Below are 6175 nucleotides of genomic sequence, written 5' to 3' on the forward strand. Positions count from 1 at the left end.
CCACGCGCGGCCGCTCGCGTTTCTCGTGCTTTGCTCTCCGTGTTTACGTTGCTGTCTGTATGCACCCCCTGGCCCGTCCTTCGGGCAGCCGGCTGCAGAATTTATTGAACGCAGAGCGCAGTTTAACTTGGGCGGCCGGGTGACCCGAAGCGGGGGGAAATAACATTTCCACCCGCCCTTTCTCCCGCGTCAGTAGGCTCCAAGTGCTTTGCGTGGCATTAGCTCGATGGCAAAAGGTTAACTTTCCCAAAAGAGGCCGAAACCCCAGCAAACAAAATTGCACACAAACCTGCAAGCCCCAAAGAGCAGCGTAGGAGCGGAAAAGCATATGTCTATGTATAGAGTGCCGGTGTGTGTATATATGTGTATGCTTATGCACACACGCGTCCATACGTGTACATTAGAGGAACTTTGGTAGTTACAAGGGGATCTTTTAGCCAGCACAGACGGGTGCTATAGAGACAAGGCTTTTTTATAACCTGAAAGTTTACTTAGCTGAGGGGTGGACAATTATGCAGCAAAAACAATGAAGCTCCCGCAAACTGTCACAGAAATCTCGCCTTCCCTAGCTGAGGCTTTACAATATGTTTCTCATTGTGTTTTAAAGCGTCTGTGACAGTTGTTTTTTATTTTGTTTTCTTTCTTTCTTTCTTTCTTTCTTTCTTTCTTTCTTTCTTTCTTTCTTTCTTTCTTTCTTTCTTTCTTTCTTTCTTTCTTTCTTTCTTTCTTTCNTTCTTTCTTTCTTTCTTTCTTTCTTTCTTTCTTTCTTTCTTTCTTTCTTTCTTTCTTTCTTTCTTTCTTTCTTTCTTTCTTTCTTTCTTTCTTTCCCTTGTCTCAGTAAGACAGATGATGGTTTCTAAGAGACACCTGCATTAGCCTTTTTCCTACTTTTCCAACGATGGTTGCGCCACTATGGGTTTTTTTTTTTTTTTTTTTTTGGATATATTGAGCTGCTTGTTATTTAAAGTGTTGAGGACTGGCGCCTAGTGAAGTGAATGAGATCAGGGCAGATCCGGTGGTAAGGGGAGGAAATGAAATGAACTTTCAGACAGTTATTAATATGTGTGTAAGGTCAGAATACAGAGTCCAAGGGATGCTTGAGAAACTCCAAATAGGTTTACTAAAAAAAAAAAAAAAAAAAAAAAAAAGCTGCCACGCAAACCTTACCACTATGTATATATGTTTAATATTTGTCCTTTGAAATGCAGAAATAGTTTCAATGTTTTCTTTGTCTATTTTTCTTTTCTTTCTCTCTTTTTTTTTAATGCTACCCAGGGAAATATTTTCATATCATTTTTAAATGGCCTGCCTCAATGTATATTTATTTCTTTTAAAGCAAACAGGTTCTGGAAACTGTTTTTCTGTAGCTTTAAATGGGTAGGTGAACAAAATCTATATGGGATGTAATTTTTTGGTTCAGTCTCTTTAAAAATACTTTGTTTTGGTACATTTGGATGTGCTTGTGGGGAAAAATAAAAACGCAGAGATCCTTATATATTTATGTTAAAGTAATATTTTATTATCAACATAAAACAGAAATGCACAATACCTTCATAGTTTGTTCTACTTATTGAAATATCTTTATTTTATTTTTAAAGATAGCACAGATTCGCATAGTTCTTAAAATCCAGAGGGAGAACATCCCGGTACTTATACTGAGTTGAGTTCTGTGTAAAGCACCGCCATTCCTTTATATTTCATGAAATTTTGGAATAAATTTAATGCCTACACCGACAGATTCCCCGTTGGTGACTTGCTGGGTGCCTGAGTGGAGCGCGAGGCGCGGTGTCCATTGTGTGTCCCCGCAGATAACGGCAGCAGGGCGTTTTTAAGCACCACGTCCTGCGTTTGTAGGGGACCCCTTCCCCTGGTGCGTGTGCAGAGAGCTCGAGTTGGTGGCCGCACGTTCGGGCGGAAGGCCGGGCAGGGAGGCGGCTCTGCCCCACTCTGCCCTTTTCGATAATTTAAGATCTGACTCTTAACAGAAAAGAAAGAAAGAAAGAAAGAAAACCCCCAGGCGGAGCTTCGTTGTGGGGAGCACGGTTAGAAAGGGAACGGGAAGGGCTGCCCGGGGCTGCAGGTGCCGCCGCGCGACGCGCCCGGGGCGGCGGCGGGGCGGGCTGCGCTCTGGTCGGCTCCGCTCTCCTCGGTTCGGCCGGCTCGGTTCGGCTCAGTTCGGCTCAGTACGGCGCTGCTCCGTTAGGCCCGGTTCGGTTCGGTGCAGCTCAGTTCGGCCCGGTTCGGCTTGGTTTGGCGCGGCTCGGGGGGCCCCGTTGCCGACACCGGGGCACTTTGGGAGCGCAAGGCGGCCGAGCAGCGCGAGCACGTGCGGGTTGCGCTCTGGGGCTTGCACGGTTTCCTGAGTCTAACACCGTCCCCTCTGGCTGCCCTTCTTCCCGTGACAGTTTCTGGGCTCGTTAGATCTGCTCCTGTCCTGCAGCTCCTGGCCGGTGTCAAGCTCCCGCCCAAGAGACTCCGCTAACGGGTCCTAGGAGCCGTTGCGCGGAGCGGTGAGGGAAGCGGAGCGCCCCGCGGCCGCGTCTCGGGCAGGGCGCGCAGGCCGCCTGCGGGCCGCGCAGCGCGGGCAGCCGCTGCCCTCTGCAGGACGCGGCGCGGGCGGCGCAGGTTGCGCCTCGCGCGGTCCGCTCGCCGCGGCCGCGGGCTGCTGCTCCAGGGCCTTCCCCGGCAGGAAGCTGCCCGAGGGCAGCGACTCCGCTCCTTCTTTTCTGATGGCTGTGGCCAGGCTGTCTGGACACGGGGTCCGGTTTTCCTCCTCTCCTTTCCTAAAAGGACGAAATGCGTAGCCATAGGATGCCCTTTCCGCAGGTGGATGTCAGAGTGCGGGCAGAGAGCCGGGCTCAGGCACCTTTATTCCCAGCGGAGCTGCTGTTGTAGATCAGATGTCCAAAACAAAAGCCCGGTTCCCCGGCTCACTCCGGCCCGCGGAGGCCACGTCTGGGAGGCGCAGGGATTGCGCATCCCGACCCCTGGCGCGGTGAGGGCCTAAGCAGCGCCCCGGCCGCCGCTACCTGCACCGGGGGGATATCGCTGAGCGCGGCCCCGAGGTGCGCGCGGCCCCCAGGTGCGCGCTGTCCCGCGGGCCGGGCGAGGGGAGCTCGGGATTCAGCAAGTGCGGGGAAAGTAATCCGCGCTGGGGGACGTAGCAGGGCCGCAGGGACCTAGACAAGCACCTCCCGAGAGCCCTGGCGGGGAAAGAGGCCCCGGTCGCTCCCAGCTGCAGCCCGTCCCTCTCTGGCTGCCAGTCTCTCTACCCTGTCCCGGGGCCCGGCCCGTTTCAGGGCCGTGCCCAGCGCCGGAGCAGCCCGGGCAGCCTTTGGCTGCGCCGGGCCGGGGCCCCGCTCTTTGTCCCGAGCGGCGGGCAGGCCCCGGGAAGCGCGGCGCTCCCGCGTCCTCTGCGTCCTCGGGCTCACTGGTTTGTTCTGCATTTTGGAAGAGGCGGGGGACTCTGCTGGCGCTCCCCGTTGAATTCGAAATGAGAAAGAAAAACGTTTCAGAGTTTCGGGTAAATGGGTGCTTCGTGCTTCAGAACGCTTGAGTTGACCGCAGATGTAGGATGCTCCAACCAAGACAACTTCAGTTCTGTCTTGGCCGGACAGCGAACACACTTGGCTGTACTTTGAAGAGGAGGCATTTTACTGGGGAAACTAGTTAAAGAGGGGGGAAAAAAAGAAAAAAGAAAAAAAGAAATAAAATCCTCAAGAAACAAAACCAAAAAGAGATGAAGCACAAGTAGTAAAACAAAGACAGGAACTCTTTCTCAAACGTGCCTTCTCATCAAACGGTACAAATTACAAACCAAGAACCTTGGCTTTTCGGCACACGAGCCGCAGCTGCAGTGCATGGATGTCCACTCCACACTCAGCGCTATGTCCCGGCCTGAGCCCAAGCGAGAAGTCCCTTGGCGGGCAGAGCAAGTCCCTGCTCGCGAAGTGCGCGCAAACAGCCACGGCCAGGGTCCCCTTGGAGGCTCCCCAAGTGAGGCCTGGATTGAGAGCGGCGCGGGGGCAGCTCCGCGCGCAGCCCCACGGGGAGAGGAGCCCGGGCAGAGGAGCGGAGCAGAGGCGGCAGCCCCGGAGCGTGTCCGGAGAGCGGCCGGAGGGGGCGGCCCGCGGCGCGGCGGCCTCCGCCTTTGCCGGGCCGCCGGAGGCAGCGAGCGCGGCGGGCGCGCAGGCGGGCACAGCGCTGCGCCGCGCCGGGACCGGCACCGGGAGCAGCCCCGGGAGCGGGACCAGGCCCGCGCCGAGAAGTTGCCTCCTGCGAGAGGTGCCGCCGGGCCAGGCCGGGCAGTTTGCGAGGGGCGCTGCGAAGGGAAGGGCCGCGGTGAAGGGCTAGGGGACGCGTGTTCGGCCCAGCTCAGCCGCCCTTAACTGTCTGTAGAGATGAGAATTTTAAAAGCATCGAGGGAGGGTTATATAGACACCGGGCCAGAAGCCTGTGCCGGGGAAGTTCGCAGTCCGCATTTCTCCTCTCATCCCTAAAAGGGTGATAAATCGTGGCACAAAACCTGCGCAGAGCAGCCTGGAAAGCGGCAGTGCGCTTGCTTCCCCCCCAGCCCTCCACGGAAGTTGTAAGAGGCGCTCATCGAAAAGTTAGAAGCTATTTTTTTTTTTTTTTTATCTGGCCTGGCTCATTCATTAATTCCCTCTCCCTCCTTGCTTCATTCATGTCTGCAGTCATTCACTGCCAAGTCCATGGAGGCAGCAGCTCCTTGGTCAGTAGGGGAGAGGCACAAACAAGGATGGTGCTATTTATTTTCCTCCGCCTGTGGATTTCCAAGACATTCAAGCAGGCACAATCATTAAACTAATTTGTATTTGATTGTTTGGGCGGACGGGGGTGAATTTTATTGCACTAAGCATTCAAGCACGCACGCATCGCTGATTACCAGTATACATTAAATAAAGTTGTTTGTACACATTGTCTTACCACATATAGGCAGTCTTATTATTCTAATTACTCTAATTAGTGCATTGAAATGTTTTCTCCTTGATTTGAGGAGACAGTGATTAGTTCTATTACTTCTTTTAACTCTTATTTCATGCAAAACTGTTGGTGCATGTTCTAATTACCTTTCTCTTTAATATAGTGCCGGCCAAAAATATAATGAAATAACAGTGTTGATGGCCAGAAACTTTCATCTATTTCCCTTACTCAGAAGATCTTCATTTTTTTTTATATAGATTTCCTCACCAGATACATTTTTTTTCCCGAAGCGATCGCTTTTTTTTTTTTCTAGCCTCTGCAGCACTTTTTTTTTTTCAGTTACTTCTGTTTGTATTTTAGTTTTAGCATTTATTTCCTTCGCCTGGAAAAAAAACAAAGTCTAGGGTATATTTTATACGTATCTATTCCATAAGATTTAAATTAATATTACTATCAATTGCTAAGATTAGTTCATGAAACATGTTACTTCGTTAGGGAATTGTAATTAAAGCCTTAATCTCGTTTAAGGGCTTTCTTTTTTTTCTTTTTTTTTTTTTCTTAAGAGCTTTCTTGAGTTTATTTTTGGTGGTTGCCGCTGTAGGAATGGCAGGGGTACCAAGCCGCACGGAGACCCTGCTAGAGCGGGGAGGCTATTTCGTTATCACAATAACCATCTTCACTATTGAGCCAATAGACGTGTTGTTTCGAGTTTTGTTGTGCGTGCGTGTGTGTTTTTGCCTTTTGTGTTGATCTGCTAGCCACTTAAAACGAGACGATTACAAAGCAGGCAGCGGGGACAGAATCTCGTCTTCCTCTCACGTTACACACAGGGAGACTGGCTACTTCTAAGTCATAAAAACACTGCTTTTATTGTTGCTGCTCCCCCGCCCCTTCCCGCTATTTTGTTACATAAATACGTAGAGGTGGGAAAAAATACAGCCCCCCTCATCCCGTAATTTCTTAGAAGAAGTCCAGGTCTGGAGGGAAATCTATGTGGTTACGTAGGTAAATATTCGGCCTAGGCTGCTTATATTTTTAATATTTAAACGGGGATTAGGCGGGCTCCAAAGACGTGTCTCTAACCTTTGCCAATTGCCCGCGCAGGAGAAGCCCCGCAGGACGCACAAAGGGGAGAGCCGCCTTCCGAGCGCCTTTGACAAGCGACTGCGCGACCGCACGGCCGCCCCCGCCGCCCGCGGCCTCGGGGCTGCCCCGGCGCGACGCTCCGGCC

Source organism: Nothoprocta perdicaria, unplaced genomic scaffold (assembly GCF_003342845.1).
Source record: "Nothoprocta perdicaria isolate Ctin4 unplaced genomic scaffold, notPer1 scaffold_207, whole genome shotgun sequence".
Lineage (NCBI taxonomy): Eukaryota > Metazoa > Chordata > Aves > Tinamiformes > Tinamidae > Nothoprocta > Nothoprocta perdicaria.